A 20,557-nucleotide genomic window follows, 5' to 3' on the forward strand; every position below is an offset into this window, starting at 1 on the left:
AATTTCCTATTCCTGTTTGTTAATGTCCAGGACCACTTTTAAATTACTTCTTTTAAAATGGCCAGAGGCATATTTTCTCTGGCTATAATCAGTAATAATAAATGAAAATCTAAGTAAAATGGCATATGTTACCAATTTTTTTATGTTCATGATATGTACATACTATTAACTCCTTTTCTTGTAAATAAGTTGGATACTGCCCTTTATCATTTGTTTTTACATTTTCATTGAGTATTATCTGTCTTCAGGTAGCTCATTACCAGTCACTCAGGATTCATTTTAGATGCATATCAATTTTGCGATACGAAAGATAGAAATAGAAAATGTTTTTCTATATATGAACATCTAACTTAACCTCTTTCAGCTTCCAAAATTAGGCCTGGCTAAATTAAATTACTGATGAAAGATTTATTATTGAATTATTTAGACAAAAGTATAGTAGAAAAAAATGAGTACAGTCTCAGGATATAGACTGAAAGAAAATCAGTTAAAGCAATGAGAAAAATAGCAAAAGGCAAGTATGCAAATATGTGTCACTGTGAAAGTTATAGAGGACTACATAACTATATAAAGTTATATAGTCAAAGAATAACATGAAAAAAACATTTACAAAGGAGAAGGTAAAAATCATGCAAAGTAAGCAAGCACATGATTCAGTAATCCCACTACTGGGTATATCCAAAAGAAAATCAGTATGTCAAAGACAGAGCTGCCCTGCCATGTTTATTGCAACATTACTCTCAATAGCCAAGCTATGAAATCAAGCTAAGTGTCCATCAACAGATGAATGGATAAATAAAATGTGGTATATATACACAATGGGATAGTATTGAGCCATAAAAATAGAAGAAAATTCTACCATTTGTAACGACATGGATGAACCTGGGGGACATCATGTTAAGTGAAATAAACCAGGCACAGAAAGACAAATACCACATGATCTCACTTACATGTAGAATCTAAAATGTTGATCTTATAGAAGTAGAGTGGGATGGTGTTTAACAGGGGCTGATGGGTGAAGGGCTTGGGAGATGTTGGTAAAAAGATTTCAGTTAGATAGAATAAACAAATTCAAGAGATCTAATGTACAACATGGTGACTATAGTTAATACAAATACATCGTATCTTGAAAAATGCTAAGAGAGTAGATGTTAAGTGTTCTCACAAAAGAAATAATAACTATATGAGGTTATGCATTTGTTAATTACCTCAATTTGACAATTTCACAGCATATATATATTTTAAAACATCATGTTTTACACAATAAAATTACATGATTTTATTCTTCAGCGTAGAAAAAGAAAATAAAATGACACCACCAAAAAAGAGCTCCTACATTTTTTTACTCAACATATAGTACAGTATTGCACAAATGAAGATATTATGGTGAACTCTGGAATTACTAAGAGAGTTATGAATGAATAAATGAATGAGTAAACAAATGGACCAAAAAACTGATGTCTTCTCATGATACACTTTTTGGTAAAATATACTGTAATCAAAGATAACATTAACCTGTGAGGCAGGAGAATAGGGTCTGGAGAAAGGGAACCTAAAGCCTATTCTCACTGACTTCCTAGAACTAAATCAAAATAAAAACCTCAACTTTCCATGCCCAAGTTAAAAAAGGACCAGGGGCTACTCTCCTTGCAACCCCCACGTTTCTGTCTGGCAGATGAAAAACTGAAAGTACCTCTGGTTGGTCCTTTCCTGCAACCAATCAGACTCATAATGGGTTAAGTCCTTCTTTGCATAGGATTTGGAATTTATTGTTCTCCTTTCCCCTTTTCCTATCTATTTCATATAGGGGAGTCTTTCTCTCTCTCTCTCTTTTTCTGGCTTTTCCTTTCCAACTTGGGATGCTTGGTGGGCAGTGCCTAAACACAGAGGCAACTGCAGGTTACTGGCTGGGGCCAATCTCTGGAGAAATGGAAAACGTTTTCATGTGGAAGCCCTTGACTGCTACCACCCAGTTCTAAGGGACCTGAGTCCTTTTCCTTTTTTTCTTTCAGTATTTCTGCAGCTGTTTCCTAGTAGCTCCTTGGTATTTGAGGGCAACTGGCCAGGGCCATGCTCCAGTGTTGTCTGAAGGCGAAGGAGTGCATGGGGATAGCTGCCTTGCCTGGAAGGCGGATGGACTCTTTTCTATCTTTTCTGGTTATAGTCCCTGATCTCTATGTGTGACACAATTGACAGTGGCACAGGGTGAACTCATGTTTCAGGCCACATAAATCTTCTTTTCTTATAGTCCCTGATTCCTACATGTGACACAATTGGCAGCAACAGCTCCCCCAGAGTGAACTCACACACATTTCAGGTGACTTGAGCCTTCTTTTTTCATGCTAAATTCTTCCCTTCCCCTATTTGACTGGTCAAGGACAAAAGAAACCCACCAACTATGCAAAGAATGTTATAAAGAAAAGAGATGACTGGTTGTTTAAAAAGAGGGAGGGGATGTTTAGGACAAGTCAGAGGGTCTGGGAATGTTGTAGATGGTCTGTGTGGGGCATGGGGGGGGCATTCATGAAAAGGAATTTATGCAGGAACTGATGTACAATCTAATGTGGATTTCTTGCCTAAATTTAGAGAGTAAAAGAGTTGCTTTAAGTGGGATAGGAAAACCTTAAGGAACACTCATAATGGGTTAGTGGTGGAGGGAATGATTCCAAAGCAATGCCAGCACCCATCTAATGTGGGAGATGTCTGACAGACTAAGAGAGGGCTCAAAAGGTGAATGCCCCTGGGGACTCCAGTCAGGACCTGGAATTTTTCCAGGATGCCTCAAGCATCACTCGGGTCACTTGATAAACCCTCCACTATTCAAAGTCCTCCTCTCTTTTTCAGACCACTATGGGCAACTCTCCATCTACTCCACCTGATTCCACTATGGGCAACCCTCCATCTAGTCCACCTGATTCCTTGCTTGGCTGCATCCTCCACCATTGGAATCAATTTGATACTGATAATCTAAAGAGAAATCTTATATATACATATTTTTTCTGCAATGCTGTTTGGCCTAATTATGAGCTGCCCAGCCTGGAGCAATGTGCAGTCAATGGTAGCCTTAATTATGACACCATCCTGCAATCAGACCCATTTTGCAAGATGCAGGGAACTGGTCAGAAATACCATATGTACAGACCTTCATGACCCTACACCAAAACCTAACAATCTGCAAAACTCCCAGAACCAGCCCCCCCAAAAGAAAGTCCTAAGGCAGAACTAGATATTACAGATGATCCTCTTTTACAAGGGCCACCTATCTTTTGGGGTGAACAGCATCTGTCTCCATACAGCCCCTTGCCAAGTGCTCTTGAGGCTAAACCCCGAACACTGGGAACCCTACTGAGTCCCCATCACACTCAAAGGAGAACATCTTATTCAACTCTCCCTGGAGCCCTGCTACTCCTTAGGGAAGTAGCAGAAGCTGAGGGGCCAGTCCTAGTGCAGGTCCCTTCTCTATAACTGATATACAACAATGTAAGTAAAAGCTAGAAAACTATTTCAAGAATCCCAGGAAATTTGCAGAAGCTTTCCAGACTTTGGCCTTAGCCTTTGCTCTCTCATGGAAAGATGTTCAATTCATTCTAGCAACCTGATGCACCCCCTTGGAAAAAAGATCAAATCTTCGAGGCCGCCCGCGGGGAAGCAGATGATTTATTCACCTGAAACCTACAGGGTCCTCACCTGGGCCCAAACACAGTCTCCACTATTGATCCTAATTGGGACTATAATACCCCCATGGGAATGAACAACTGGGCTAAATTTCCTTGGAGGAATGAGAAAAGGAATAACTAAGGTAGTAAATAATGTAAATGAAGGGGGGTTACACAAGCCAAGGAGGAAAATCCAGCCATGTTTTATGGCTGGCTGGAGGAAGTCTTTACAAAATATACTACTCTGGACCCTTCTTTTTCCAAAGGCAAAATATTAATGGCACAGCATTTCATTAGCCAGTCCACCACAGACATTAGACTTAAGCTCCAAACGCTACTGATGGGGCCATGAACTAATCAAAATCAGGTTTTTGATACTGCTCTTATGGTGTACAACAATCGTGACCTGGAGGAAGGAAAACAGGAACAGAGTGAAGAAAAATGGCAGGTAAAAATTATGGCAGCCATCATTGGCAGTACCCTGAATGCCCAAAGAGCAGCTAAGGGAAACCTGAAGGGCCATAATGATAATGACAGCAAAGGCTCTTGCTTCAAATGCAAGAAAAATGAGCACTGGGCAAAAGACTGTACTAAGCCTTCACCAGGCCCCTGTCAAAAATGTGAGGGCACCCGTTACAAACCCTGTCACTGAAGGATTGACTGCCCCTGCTCCCACCGAGGGGTTCAGTCAGGCAAAAACTCTAGCAGTGCAAAAGCAGGAATTAGATGAAGACTGAAGACCGAAGGGGCCCAGGGTCTTCCTCATTGCCCCTTTCCAGGAACATTGTAATTACTACTGAGGAGCCCCAGGTAATTCTGGATGTCATGGGTACCCAAATTCAGTTTTGTTTGTTTCTTTGTTTGTTTTTGATACAGAAGCAAATTACTCTGTTCTCACTGCTTTTGCAGAAACCTTTCTTCCCAGTTCATGAGCATTATGGGAATGGAAGGAAAGCCGCAAACAAGATTCTTTACTCCTCCTTTGATTTGTCAATTTGAGAAACAAATCTTCCAACGGGAATTTCTGGTAGTACCAAACTGCCCAATCCCCCATTGGGAAGAGATATTATGGTTAAAATAGGGGCGCTGCTACAATGTAAGCATCACCTAGCAGAATTGCTAACAGGCAAAATACAGCCAAAGTCCCAGATTACATTAGTAAAGAGGCTAACCCACTGGCATGGTATACTGGAAATCTAGGGAAGCCTAAAATAGCTTTGCCAGTCAAAATACGCTTAAAGACCCCAGCTATTTTCCTAATCAAAACCAATATCTAATTAAGCTGGAAGCAAGAAAAGGCCTAGCATCCAGAGTTGAGGTACTACTTACCCATTGACTCTTAAAACCCTGCAGTTCTCCCTGCAATACCCCCATCTTACCCATTCTAAACCCTTTGGAAGAATATTGAAGGCTTAGTACATGTTAGTACAGGACCTCAGAATAATTAATGAGGCTGTTATCCCCGTATACCCATTGGTGGCAGATCCATATACCCTCCTGGCTCAGGTGCCAGAAGGTGCTAAATGGTTCTCAGTCCTAGACCTAAAAGATGCTTTCTTCTCCATTCCTCTGGCACCAAAGTCCTAATACCTTTTCGCCTTTGAATGGAAAAATCCTAATACTGGAGGAAAATAACAATACACTTGGACACTGCTCCCTCAAGGTTTTTGGGACAGACCCCCTTTCTTTGCCTGGGCCTTAGAGAGGGATCTGAGGGATCTGCAATTGGGGAATGGGAGTATACTCCAGTACATGGATGACCTTCTTGTGTGTAGCGCAACCCAGGAAACTTCTGAACAAAATACTACAAAAACTTTGAATTTTCTGGCAGACAGGGCATAAAAGTGTCCAAAAAGAAGGCTCAGAATAATCTTCAACAGGTCCAATATTTAGGGTATGTCTTACCACCTAGAGCCTGGCAAATATCCCCAGAACGAGTGCAAGCCATATGTGGTTTGGGGACTCCCCACACCAAGCAACAGCTTTGTTCTTTTGGGGGAATGGCCATGTTTTGCAGAATATGGGCACCAAATTTTGGGATCAAGCAAAGCCCCTGTATGAAGCAAAAAAGGGGCCTGAAAATGAGCTAATGGAATGGGCCTCAGAAATGAGAGAAGCCTTTGCCAAGCTAGACTAGGCTCCCACCAGCTTCCGCTCTTGGCATCTAAGGCCTAACTAAGCCCTTCTCCTTGTATATAGCAGAGAGGAAGGGCATAGCTGTAGGAATACTAGCCCAGAAATTAGGATCAGAACCCAGATCAACTGCCTACTTTTCAAAAAACCTGCATGGAGTAGCCTCGGGATGGCCAAGTTGCCCGTGGGCAATCCCAGCCACTGGTATTTTAGTGGAAGGAGCCACTGAAATCACCCTAGGTCAACCACCAGGAGTTCTATCCCCTCATCAGGTGAAGTCAGTCTTAGAAATAAAAGGATACTCTAGATGATGGAGGGAAGTTTAACCTAATGCCAGGCCACACTCTTAGAAAACCCAGATGTAACCCTTGAAACCTGTATCACCTTGAATCCAGCTCTGTTTCTGCCCACAGGCCCAGTAACTGATCATTCCTGCGAGCAGGTCATTGCACATACATTCATATGTTAGCCAGCCTAATTTAAAAGATCAACCTCTCCGAGATTCTGAGGATAGCTGGTTTAAGATGGCAGTAGTTTTATGTCAAATAGGGAGCACAGGAGCTGGATACACAATAGTAAATCATAGTACAATTGACGCCTAGCCACTGCCCCCTGGCACATTAGCACAAAAGGCTGAAATCATTACTCTTACCTGAGCATTAATGTTGGGGCAAAGTAAAAAGCTTAACATCTATACAGATTCTAAATACACATTCCTTGTGGTTCATGCTCATGCTACAATCTGGAAGGAAAGGGGACTACTAACTAACAAACACTCTCCTATAAAGCATGGGCGTGAAATTCTTCAGCTATTAAAAGCAGTACACCTGCCAAAGGCCATAGCTATAGTTCACTGTAGGGGGTACCAAAGGGACTTAACCCCTATAGCACAAGGGAACAGCAAGTCTGACAGAGAAGACAAAGCCACAACCTTCAGGGTACAATCCCAACAGGAACAGCTAATATTGGAGCAAGGGGAACAAAAACAAGGATCCTGGTGGTATATGTGATCACAATTATATCTCCCTCAAACAGCCCAGTGGAGAATTATAAAAACCCTGCATGACTCTTTCCATATAGGGAGGGATGCTACCCTGGCCATGGTTAACAGACTCTTCATTGGGCCTAACTTAGCTTCGGTGGTTAAGCAGGTCTATCAAGCCTGCTCATTGTGTGCACTTAACAACTCAGGAGGCCGGGCGCGGTGGCTCAAGCCTGTAATCCCAGCACTTTGGGAGGCCGAGGCGGGTGGATCACGAGGTCAGGAGATCGAGACTATCCTGGCTAACATGGTGAAACCCCGTCTCTACTAAAAATACAAAAAACTAGCCGGGCGTGGTGGTGGGCGCCTGTAGTCTCAGCTACTTGGGAGGCTGAGGCGGGAGAATGGCGTGAACCCGGGAGGCGGAGCTTGCAGTGAGCCGAGATCACGCCACTGCACTCCAGCCTGGGAGCACAGCGAGACTCCGTCTCAAAAAAAAAAAAACAAAAAAAAAAACAAAAAAACAACTCAGGAAACAAAATGCCTCCTCTAATAGAACCAGTCCAGAGGAGAGGAACTTAACTAGGGGAAGACTGGCAATTAGACTTCACACATATGCCAGCTTTCAGAGGATATAAGTTTTTGTTAGTGCTAATAGATACCTTTACTGGTTGAGTCGAAGTTTACCCTAACAGAACAGAGAAGGTTCTGTTAAGAGAAATAAGGTTATAAAGGTCCTCTTAAGAGAAATAACCCCCAGTTTGGATTAACTCAGAGACTCCAAAGTGATAAAGACCTGTCCTTTATCTCCCAAATGACTCAAGGGGTTGCTAGGGCTCTCAGAATCAAATACTATTTACATTCAGCATGGAGGCCTCAGTCCTCTGGAAAAGTAGAATGGACTATTCAAACTCTAAAGTGAGTGTTGGCTAAGTGAGTTCAATGTCAGGAAACATAAGAAACATGGTTCAGCTTATTGCCTGTAGCCCTCTTAAGGATCCATAATACCCCTAGAGCAAAAATTAATATAAGCCTATAAGAAATGTTATCTGAAGCCCTTTCTAAATTAATGATTCAATTACTGATCCAGAAACAGCCAGTTTAGTAAAATACCTAGTTAACCTAGGATAATTTCAGCAGGTTTTACAAAAGTTTGAAACTCAAAGACTCTCCACACCAGGAACTAACCAGCAACCCTAAATCAGGCCAAGAGATGAAAACATGGAAAAAGAGATCACCTGCTCAACAATTACAGCCCAAATGGAAGGCATCATTTTCAGTAATATTGGCCACGCCTTCTGCAAAGTACTAAGGTTAGATGGTTGGATACACCTTTCAAGGATCATGTCTGCGATACCTGAAGTCCTGGACCTCAACACTGAAGCTCCTATCAGCCACTACACCTGTGAACCTGTGAAAGACCCAAAGTACCTGTTTAGAAGACAGCCAAAAGAAAAGTAAATGCCCACCAACTTTCCTTGGTGTCTTTGTTGCATAGTTACTGTAGGCTGGATAATAGAAGCCTTTTTAAAATGTATTTTTGTAGTTTAATTGCCTTTTTCCAAATGGTTGGAATCACTTTCTTTGTACCAAGTAGAATGTTCTAATTCATTTACATAATAAACATTCCTTACAGCATATGTATCCAGACAATGAAGTTCCCATTGAATCTTTTAACCATATTCATTTCTTCTCACCTAGAGATCATCAAGCTTCAGATTATCATGTGACAGGGCTTCCAGCCAGTTTCAGGTGAAGACACCATTCCTGGCCATCAAGAAGCTACCCTGTCTTCATTAGACAGGGCGGAATGAGAATTCCATGATCCCTAATAGGTAGGGACTAAGCCCCAAGTCAGCATGAAGCAGTTACAGAAGAAAGACCATCAGTCCTTCTTCTCCCCATAAAGATTTATGGGGATTGCTTCTCGCAGAGCGGAAGCGAGGCAAGCGAATAGGGTCTGGAGGCAGGGAACCTACGGCCAATTGACACTGACTTCCTGGAACTAAATCAAAAGGAAAATCCCAACTTTTCATGCCCAAGTAACAAAAGGACCAGAGGCTACCTACTCCCTTTGCAACGCCCCTCCCTTTCTGCATGGCAGATGAAAAATTGAAAGTAACTCTGATTTGTCCCCTCCCACAACCAATCGGACTGACCGTGGGTCACTACTTCATTTACATAGGGCGTACACTGAGTAACCCATGGGAAACCTTCAGAGGGTATTTAAACCCCAGAAAATTCTGTAACCAGGGCTCTTGATCCACTTGCTCAAGCCCGCTCCCACCCTGGGAAGTGTACTTTCATTTTCAATAAATCTCTGCTTTTGTTGCTTCATTCCTTCCTTGTTTTGTTTGTGCATTTTGTCCAATTCTTTGTCCAAAACACCAAGAACCTGGACAACTTATAGTCAAGACCCTCTACCGGTAACATCTGTATTATAGAATCTTGATGCTTATTTCATCATGTCTCATTTGACTACTCCACACTTTCTTCCCTCTAAGACAGGAGAGGCTATAGATACAGATGCCACCTCTCTCGGCAAAATGAAGATATTCCCACATCTTTCTCTATGGTTCTCTTGTGGGAAGCTCAGGTAAATTTCTATCCTTCATTGATGTCCAAGTCCTTTGTCTAATAGAAATGTAGTCTTAAATTTCAGTCAAATGTATACTTTCCTTATTTATGAAAGGCTTTGTGTGTGTTTTCTCACAAGAAGTTGCCAGGAAGGAATATGGGCTATGTACTATGAAAGATCTGAAATCAGGTGTGTCTCTATCACTTGCTAGTTATGAATGTAAAATTGAAAAAGTTTAGTTAACTTCTCCAGGATTGTTTTGTGTTTAGTTTTGTTCTGTCTTATTTTTCATCTGTGATATGGGGATAATAAATACCTTTTAGTTTTATGGAGGTTAACACACATCATATAGGATGATCTGTCTTGTAGACAGTGAGAAGGTCAACAGATATTAGTGCTTTTCAGGTCTTCCCTAGGACAGAGCACTAGAGTTCTGGCCTTTGCAGCAACTCCCACCATCAACCCAGGAAGACTCTATCTAACCTCTGCCATGCCAAAACAGTTTGGTTATAACATAACTTTTATATTAGCAAATGTATCAAATAAGATCATGATTATACTTCTAGAGTTGTCTTCTATAGTTTTCTTCCTTCTTCTCTTAAAGCCATTATTCTAATATGCTTCAATATTAAGAGACTTGAATGCCATCTATGCATAAATTTGTCTATACTTCTTGAGGGTAGACTTAAACAAAATATTAATGAACATCTTTTACAATAGATTCCAAATGTATAAATTTACTACCATTTAGCCTGGAAGTGAACATTACCTCAAAGACCATCTTTAACCATTTATTTACATTTTGATCATGTATTCTTATTTTTTAGTGATGCCCCTGAAGATTGTAAAAATTCAGGGTTTCGTGTTATTATTACATTATTAGAAAATGACATTTATTTTTATTAATAAACAAATGGGAATTAAAAAAATATATATAACTTTGTTGATTTACTATTAACATTGGAAAAGTAGTATTCTTGAAGACTATTTCCTTCACATACATATTTTAACCAAAGGCAGGAACAGAAGCTTACCCTTTGCCTTTGTGTTGGGCATAAAGATGGCAAAAGCCCGCATTAATACAGGAAGAAAATGGATAAATCAGCCCAAAGGAATTAGGATGTAGTAGCAATACACACATATCAAAAAAAAAAAAAAAAAAAAAGGGCCTTCATAAAGTTCTGAATTTTCCACCAATAATTAGAGAAATGTAGCAAACACAACAAAATTTGAGCTAACTCACATTATTTTTGACATAAGAGACAAAAGGAAAAAATAATTTCAAACCATTGCAGCAGCTTGCTACAAATTCTCTTCCCTTCTCTCACAGTCTGTCTCTCTTTTTAAAATGTCCTTACCTTTCCTTAAGTAATCTTGCTGAAATATCTAACTTGTTTCTGACAATAATTTTTTTCCTTAAACTTCAAAGTGTAAGTGACAAAAAGCATATATTTTATAGTACAGTCTCTAGCACATGAAAGTGTTTCAATAAATGTTAGTTCCTTGTTTATATTTAATTTCAGGGAAAGCACGAAATAGTAGAAATGTTAGAGCCTTTGAGTTAAGCTCACTCACAGTGCACCCACTACCAGCACCTCATTTTATTCTGTTTAAAACTCAAATCCTTGATCTGCATGGACGATGATGGTGGTAGGAGAGCTGTGGGGCTCAAATGAGTTAATATACATTATATATATGTATATAACAGATACTTTGTACAGTACCTGGTGCATGATAAAGGCACTACAAAAACTGTTTTTATATAAAAATTACAATATTATATTTTGTTTTCTTAAAACAATGTATTTGTTACATTGACATTCTATTGATAAGTATTTAAGGATCTATACTTATCCAAAAATACAGCTCACTTTCCAAACTGTTGCTATTTATGTCCAAAGTAAAGCCACATGTGGAGGAGGAGATAAATAGGCACTGAGAAAATAGGGACTAATACTGTTGTTTGTTCTGTTTTGCTGCTCTACAGGGTACATTAGGGATATGGAAATATCATTAAGAATAAAAACAAATTTTGTCTTAAAGATTGCACCATAAAATGTTAACCACAAAGTGCTTTACCTGATGAGTCAAAGGTACTCTCAACAAATTCACATATTCATTTTAGCTGTACATATTTCTTTTTGATATTTTAGGTCATATACCAGATGGCAGAAAACACTTATACATAATGACTTTTCCTAGATGTGCCAGCATATGCTGCTGAATTGCCTATATAGAAAAACCTTGCTCATTGCAAGTCTCCCTGGAAGTATTTCAAACAAAGCACATCAATTAACATTTGTTTATTATGCCACTGTGAGTATATGACAGTTTTTTTATTTCTTTCCCAAATACTCAGGCAACAGTTGGGTTTGTATTGAATTTGTCACATGAAGGGCTCATGTTTCAGGATCTATTCAGAATTGTTTTTCATTTCAAATTTGCTTATTAAATATTTCACCTCTCCTCCAACTTCCAAGAAGCATCAAATTTTATGAACAAATATAACAAGAGTTATAGATGATAAAATGTTATCATGGATAAAAAACATACAAGATGAGAGTAGACGATGTAAAGAAAGTCGATAATGTAGAGAGAGTAGATAATTTAGTTAGAAATGGATTTACCAGTGTTGTAGATAAATTGAAGTATTAAATTTAAAATTGTATTTATGAAATTCAGTAGTTTATCATATAAATTGCTTATTTATTTTAAAGCATAAAAAGAGAAAATTTCTACTTAATTCCATGAACATACCATTATATTCAACCCTTATGAAATAATTCCTTCACCTTAGAATGTATAGTAGTTTATAAATAAAGTTATGTTTCACTCTATGTAGGTGATAATACCATTGTATAAAAAAAGGTTTTTGAAGCAAATATTAGGAAAGGAGAGAAAGAACAAAGGTTGTGCTATAAACATAGTTATTTGCAATAACTTAAATAAGAGTGGAATACATGTTTTCTTTTAGATCTAAGTGTCTGAGGCACAAGCCTTCACTGTATAGGTGTTTTATAGATGTTCCCTAATTCACATGGAGTAGTGAGAGAGTGTCTGAAGACTAATTTTTTAAATCCTTGTGAAATGAAAGGTTTTATGTAGTTTATACCATAGAACTTGTTCAAAGAGGTACCACAGGAAAATATTATAAGTTAGTTTAAGGGATTTGGGAAATTAGCAAGTTATTAAGGAAATATAAGAACATTTAGAAATAACCAACCTTTGGAGTTTTGTTACCGAAAATAAGTGTTGCCATGACAGTACCAAAAAAAAAAAAAAAAAAAAAAAGGAAAAAAGACAAAAAAAAACCTTAAATGTATTATGCTCAAGTTTTACTTGTAAAATTAAGCACACCTGTAAGATGTGCTTAATTTAACTTACATAGAACATTTCTGACTATTTTAGGTAAGAAAATATAATTTTAATCAATTCAAAAAAATTTTTCTAAAACATTTTACCTATAGATCAAAGGCAATCATTTTGTCTTGTTTTGTCTTATTTGTATATGTGGCATTAGGCTGTTTAACTTAGTCAAAGTTTCCATTATTAACTTCCTTAAGAAAGCAGCTTTAAAAAATATAAATAAATGTTTGTTTTTTTACTCAGTAAAATTAGGCATCAGAGGGAAGAAATTTTATTTGTGAAATTCAGGAAAGTTAAAAAATCACATAGGCCTAACAACTGAGTCACAAGCACAAGGAAGACAGAAAGAAAAACTGAGACCCGCACAGATGCTAATCACTTTAGCCTTTTGAATAATTAGGTATGGAAAATTTGAGGAAGTTAGTTTAGACATTAGTACTCCTAAGACCTAGTGCAGACATGCTAATACTGAATTTGATACCATCTAATAATAAAATGAAAAAAATCTTTTACAACCTAAGTCATAAAAATGATGCAAGCCAAAACACTGGCTAGGAGTAAAATAAACACGGCAATTGGACACCTAAATTTATGTTTCATCTATGACAAGATATTATTCTTAGTCAATGAAATCATCCTTCAAAATCAAATTGAATAAAAAGCTTCTCAACCAGGCACAATGGCTCACATCTGTAATCCTAGAAGTTTGGGAGGCCGAGATGGGCAGATCACTTGAAGTCAGCAGTTCAAAATCAGCCTGGCCAGCATGGTGAAATCCTGTCTCTACTAAAAATACAAAAATTAGCCAGGCATGGTGGCACATGCCTGTAGTCCCAGCTACTTGGGAGTCTGAGGCAGGAGAATAGCTCGAACCCAGGAGGCGAAGGTTGCAGTGAACTGAGAACATGCTGCTGCACTCCAGCCTGGGTGACATAGCTAGACTCCATCTCCAAAAAAAAAAAGCAAATAAATGAACACTGACAGAATTCAACATCAGCAGACGCTCACTAAAAGGCTACGAAAGTGTTTTCTTCGAGCAGAAGAAAAATAATACCACACAGAAGGCCAGCGATTCAAGGATTCAAAGAAGAAGAGTAAGGAAAGAAACTTTTAAATATGTGGGTAAGCTTGAAGAATATTGATTACACAAAGCAATAATAATATACTGATGTCTATAAACACACACACATGCACACATACATACACGAACAAATCCAGATATACATACACAAAATTAAAATGCTAAACAGAATTGCATAAGTAAGGGGGTATAAATGGACTTAAAATATTATAAGACAATTTCATGGTCCAGGAAAGTATAAAATTTATTTACATTAGATTTTAATAATTCAAGAATTTATTTTGTAAAATCAGAGGTAACAGGTAACAGTAAAAGAATGTGTAAGCACCAAACAAGTAAAGGGGGTGGGGTGGAATGGTATAATTAAAAAAACAAAATCTTTTGCCAAAAGGCAAATATTTATTTTAAAAGAACAAGAAACATCTATAGATGTTTCTGTCATCTATAGAATAGTAAATAACAAAAAATAGAAATACATACAAATATATTGTAGTGAGAGTAAATGTAAATATACTGTTTCAATTTGAAGACAGTAATTTTCAGGTTAAAAAAATACCACTTCTCGGGGCGGAGCAAGATGGCCGAATAGGAACAGCTCCAGTCTCCAACTCCCAGGGCGAGCGACACAGAAGACCGGTGATTTCTGCATTTTCAAATGAGGTACTGGGTTAATCTCACTAGGGAGTGCCGGACAATCGGTGCTGGTCAGCTGCTGCAGCCCGACCAGCGAGAGCTGAAGCAGGGTGAGGCATCACCTCACCTGGGAAGCACAAGGGGAAAGGGAATCCCTTTTCCTAGCCAGGGGAACTGAGACACACAACACCTGGGAAATTGGGGAACTCCCACCCCAATACTGCACTTTAAGCAAACAGGCACACTAGGAGATTATATCCCATCCCTGGTGGGGAGGGTCCCACGCCCACGAAGCCTCCCTCATTGCTAGCACAGCAGTCTGTGATCTTGCGGCAAGGCAGCAGTGAGGCTGGGGGAGGGGCGCCCACCATTGCTGAGGCTTAAGTAGGTAAACAAAGCCGCTGGGAAGCTCGAACTGGCTGGAGCTCACAGCAGATCAAGGGAACCTGCCTGTCTCTGTAGACTCCACCTCTGGGGACAGGACACAGTAAACAACAACAGAAGCAGCAGAAACCTCTGCAGACGCAAACGACTCTGTCTGACAGTTTTAAAGAGAGCAGTGGATCTCCCAACATGGAGGTTGAGATCTGAGAAGGGACAGACTGCCTGCTCAAGTGGGTCCCTGACCCCTGAGTAGCCTAACTGGGAGACATCCCCCACTAGGGGCAGTATGACACCCCACACCTCACAGGCTGGAGTACACCCCTGAGAGGAAGCCTCCAAAGCAAGAATCAGACAGGTACACTCGCTGTTCAGCAATATTCTATCTTCTGCAGCCTCTGCTGCAGACACCCAGGCAAACAGGGTCTGGAGTGGACCTCAAGCAATCTCCAACAGACCTACAGCTGAGGGTCCTGACTGTTAGAAGGAAAACCATCAAACAGGAAGGACACCTACACCAAAACCCCATCAGTACGTCACCATCATCATCAAAGACCAGAGGCAGATAAAACCACAAAGATGGGGAAAAAGCAGGGCAGAAAAGCTGGAAATTCAAAAAATAAGAGCGCATCTCCCCCGACAAAGGAGCGCAGCTCATCACCAGCAACGGATCAAAGCTTGACGGAGAATGACTTTGACGAGATGAGAGAAGAAGGCTTCAGTCCATCAAACTTCTCAGAGCTAAAGGAGGAATTATGTACCCAGCGCAAAGAAACTAAAAATCTTGGAAAAAAAAGTGGAAGAATTGATGGCTAGAGTAATTAATGCAGAGAAGGTCATAAACGAAATGAAAGAGATGAAAACCATGACACGAGAAATACGTGACAAATGCAGAAGCTTCAGTAACCGACTCCATCAACTGGAAGAAAGAGTATCAGTGATTGAGGATCAAATGAATGAAATGAAGTGAGAAGAGAAATCAAAAGACAAAAGAAGAAAAAGAAATGAACAAAGCCTGCAAGAGGTATGGGATTATGTAAAAAGACCAAATCTACGTCGATTGGGGTGCCTGAAAGTGAGGGGGGAAATGGAACCAAGTTGGAAAACACTCTTCAGTATATCATCCAGGAGAACTTCCCCAACCTAGTAGGGCAGGCCAACATTGAAATCCAGGAAATACAGAGAACGCCACAAAGATACTCCTCAAGAAGAGCAACTCCAAGACACATAATTGCCAGATTCACCAAAGTTGAAATGAAGGAAAAAATCTTAAGGGCAGCCAGAGAGAAAGGTCGGGTTACCCACAAAGGGAAGCCCATCACACTAACAGCAGATCTCTCGGCAGAAACTCTGCAAGCCAGAAGAGAGTGGGGGCCAATATTCAACATTCTTAAAGAAAAGAATTTTAAACCCAGAATTTCATATCCAGCCAAACTAAGTTTCATAAGTAAAGGAGAAATAAAATCCTTTACAGATAAGCAAATGCTTAGAGATTTTGTCACCACTAGGCCTCCCTTACAAGAGACCCTGAAGGAAGCGCTAAACATGGAAAGGAACAACTGGTACCAGCCATTGCAAAAACATGCCAAAATGTAAAGACCATTTAGGCTAGGAAGGAACTGCATCAACTAACGAGCAAAATGACCAGTTAATATCATAATGGCAGGATCAAGTTCACACATAACAATATTAACCTTAAATGTAAATGGACTAAATGCTCCAATTAAAAGACACAGACTGGCAAACTGGATAAAGAGTCAAGACCCATCAGTCTGCTGTATTCAGGAGACCCATCTCACATGCAGAGACATACATAGGCTCACAATAAAGGGATGGAGGAAGATTTACCAAGCAAATGGAGAACAAAAAAAAGCAGGGGTTGCAATCCTAGTCTCTGATAAAACAGACTTTAAAACATCAAAGATCAAAAGAGACAAAGAAGGCCATTACATAATTGTAAAAGGATCAATTCAACAGGAAGAGCTAACTATCCTGAATATATATGCACCCAATACAGGAGCACCCAGATTCATAAAGCAAGTCCTTAGAGACTTACAAAGAGACTTAGACTCCCATACAATAATAATGGGAGACTTCAACACCCCACTGTCAACATTAGACAGATCAACAAGACAGAAAGTTAACAAGGATATCCAGGAATTGAACTCATCTCTGCAGCAAACAGACCTAATAGACATCTATAGAACTCTCCACCCCAAATCAACAGAATATACATTCTTCTCAGCACCACATCGCACTTATTCCAAAATTGACCACATAATTGGAAGTAAAGCACTCCTCAGCAAACGTACTGGAACAGAAATTGTAACAAACTGTCTCTCAGACCACAGTGCAATCAAACTAGAACTCAGGACTAAGAAATTCAATCAAACTGCTCAACTACATGGAAACTGAACAACCTGCTCCTGAATGACTACGGGGTACATAATGAAATGAAGGCAGAAATAAAGATGTTCTTTGAAACCAATGAGAACAAAGATACAACATACCAGAATCTCTGGGACACATTGAAAGCAGTGTGTAGAGGGAAATTTATAGCACTAAATGCCCACAAGAGAAAGCTGGAAAGATCTAAAATTGACACTCTAACACCACAACTGAAAGAACTAGAGAAGCAAGAGCAAATGCATTCAAAAGCTAGCAGAAGGCAAGAAATAACTAAGATCAGAGCAGAACTGAAGGAGATAGAGACACAAAAAACCCTCCAAAAAATCAATGAATCCAGGAGATGGTTTTTTGAAAAGATCAACAAAATTACTAGACCGCTAGCAAGACTAATAAAGAAGAAAAGAGAGAAGAATCAAATAGATGCAATAAAAAATGATAAAGGGGATATCACCACCAATCCCACAGAAATACAAACTACCATCAGAGAATACTATAAACACCTCTACGCAAATAAACTAGAAAATCTAGAAGAAATGGATAATTTCCTGGACACTTAAACTCTTCCAAGACTAAACCAGGAAGAAGTTGAATCCCTGAATAGACCAATAGCAGGCTCTGAAATTGAGGCAATAATTAATAGCCTACCAACCAAAAAAAGTCCAGGACCAGATGGATTCACAGCTGAATTCTACCAGAGGTACAAGGAGGAGCTGGTACCATTCCTTCTGAAACTATTCCAAGCAATAGAAAAAGAGAGAATCCTCCCTAACTCATTTTATGAAGCCAACATCATCCTGATACCAAAGCCTGACAGAGACACAACAAAAAAAGAGAATTTTAGACCAATATCCCTGATGAACATGGATGCAAAAATATTCAATAAAATACTGGCAAACCAGATTCAGCAGCACATCAAAAAGCTTATCCACCATGATCAAGTGGGCTTCATCCCTGGGATGCAAGGCTGGTTCAACATTTGCAAATCAATCAATAAACATAATCCAGCATATAAACAGAACCAAAGTCAAGAACCACATGATTATCTCAATAGATGCAGAAAAGGCTTTTGACAAAATTCAACAGCCCTTCATGCTAAAAACGCTCAATAAATTCGGTATTGATGGAACGTATCTCAAAGTCATAAGAGCTATTTATGACAAACCCACAGCCAATATCATACTGAATGGGCAAAAACTGGAAAAATTCCCTTTGAAAACTGGCACAAGACAGGGATGCCCTCTCTCACCACTCCTATTCAACATAGTGTTGGAAGTTCTGGCTAGGGCAATCAGGCAAGAGAAAGAAATCAAGGGTATTCAGTTAGGAAAAGAAGTCAAATTGTCCCTGTTTGCAGATGACATGATTGTATATTTAGAAAATCCCATTGTCTCAGCCCAAAATCTCCTTAAGCTGATAAGCAACTTCAGCAAAGTCTCAGGATACAAAATTAATGTGCAAAAATCACAAGCATTCTTATACACCAGTAACAGACAAACAGAGAGCCAAATCATGAATAAACTTCCATTCACAATTGCTTCAAAGAGAATAAAATACCTAGGAATACAACTTACAAGGGATGTAAAGGACCTCTTCAAGGAGAACTACAAACCACTGCTCAGTGAAATCAAAGAGGACATAAACAAATGGAAGAACATACCATGCTCATGGATAGGAAGAATCAAAATCGTGAAAATGTCTATAGTGCCCAAGGTAATTTATAGATTCAATGCCATCCCCATCAAGCTACCAATGAGTTTCTTCAACGAATTGGAAAAAACTGCTTTAAAGTTCATATGGAACCAAAAAAGAGCTCGCATCTCCAAGACAATCCTAAGTCAAAAGAACAAAGCTGGAGGCATCACGCTACCTGACTTCAAACTATACTACAAGGCTACAGTAACCAAAAAAGCATGGTACTGGTACCAAAACAGAGATATAGACCAATGGAACAGAACAGAGTCCTCAGAAATAATACCACACATCTACAGCCATCTGATCTTTGACAAACCTGAGAGAAACAAGAAATGGGGAAAGGATTCCCTATTTAATAAATGGTGCTGGGAAAATTCGCTAGCCATAAGTAGAAAGCTGAAACTAGATCCTTTCCTTACTCCTTATACGAAAATTAATTCAAGATGGATTAGAGACTTAAATGTTAGACCTAATACCATAAAAACCCTAGAGGAAAACCTATGTAGTACCATTCAGGATATAGGCATGGGCAAGGACTTCATGTCTAAAACACCAAAAGCAACGGCAACAAAAGCCAAAATTGACAAATGGGATCTCATTAAACTAAAGAGCTTCTGCACAGCAAAAGAAACTACCATTAGAGTGAACAGGCAACCTACAGAATGGGAGAAAATTTTTGCAATCTACTCATCAGACAAAGGGCTAATATCCAGAACCTACAAAGAACTCAAACAAATTTACAAGAAAAAAACAAACAACCCCATCATAAAGTGGGCAAAGGATATGAACAGACATTTCTCAAAAGAGGACATTCATACAGCCAACAGACACATGAAAAAATGCTCATCATCACTGGCCATCAGAGAAATGCAAATCAAAACCACAATGAGATACCATCTCACACCAGTTAGAATGGCAATCATTAAAAAGTCAGGAAACAACAGGTGCTGGAGAGGCTGTGGAGAAATAGGAACACTTTTACACTGTTGGTGGGATTGTAAACTAGTTCAACCATTATGGGAAACAGTATGGCGATTCCTCAAGGATCTAGAACTAGAAGTACCATATGACCCAGCCATCTCATTACTGGGTATATACCCAAAGGATTATAAATCATGCTGCTATAAAGACACATGCACACGTACGTTTATTGCAGCACTATTCACAATAGCAAAGACTTGGAATCAACCCAAATGTCCATCAGTGACAGACTGGATTAAGAAAATGTGGCACATATACACCATGGAACACTATGCAGCCATAAAAAAGGATGAGTTTGTGTCCTTTGTAGGGATATGGATGCACCTGGAAACCATCATTCTCAGCAAACTATCGCAAGAACAGAAAACCAAACACCACATGTTCTCACTCATAGGTGGGAACTGAACAATGAGATCACTTGGACTTGGGAAGGGGAACATCACACACCAGGGCCTATCACGGGGAGGGGGGAGAGGGGAGGGATTTTATTGGGAGTTATACCTGATGTAAATGACGAGTTGATGGGTGCTGACGAGTTGATGAGTGCAGCACAGCAACATGGCACAAGTATACATATGTAACAAACCTGCACGTTATGCACATGTACCCTAGAACTTAAAGTATAATAAAAAAAAAAGTAAAAGAAAGAAAGAAAAACAACAAAA

General features: G+C 39.3%; 1 protein-coding gene across 1 annotated transcript in view; it reads right to left on the bottom strand.

Annotated features, from left to right (window-relative positions):
* The window catches only part of TMEM232 (transmembrane protein 232), a 306,685-nt gene that overhangs the window by 119,816 nt on the left and 166,312 nt on the right, over positions 1-20,557 (bottom strand). The gene's annotated exons all lie outside the window — the stretch shown is intronic.

Source organism: Theropithecus gelada, chromosome 6 (assembly GCF_003255815.1).
Source record: "Theropithecus gelada isolate Dixy chromosome 6, Tgel_1.0, whole genome shotgun sequence".
Taxonomy (NCBI): domain Eukaryota; kingdom Metazoa; phylum Chordata; class Mammalia; order Primates; family Cercopithecidae; genus Theropithecus; species Theropithecus gelada.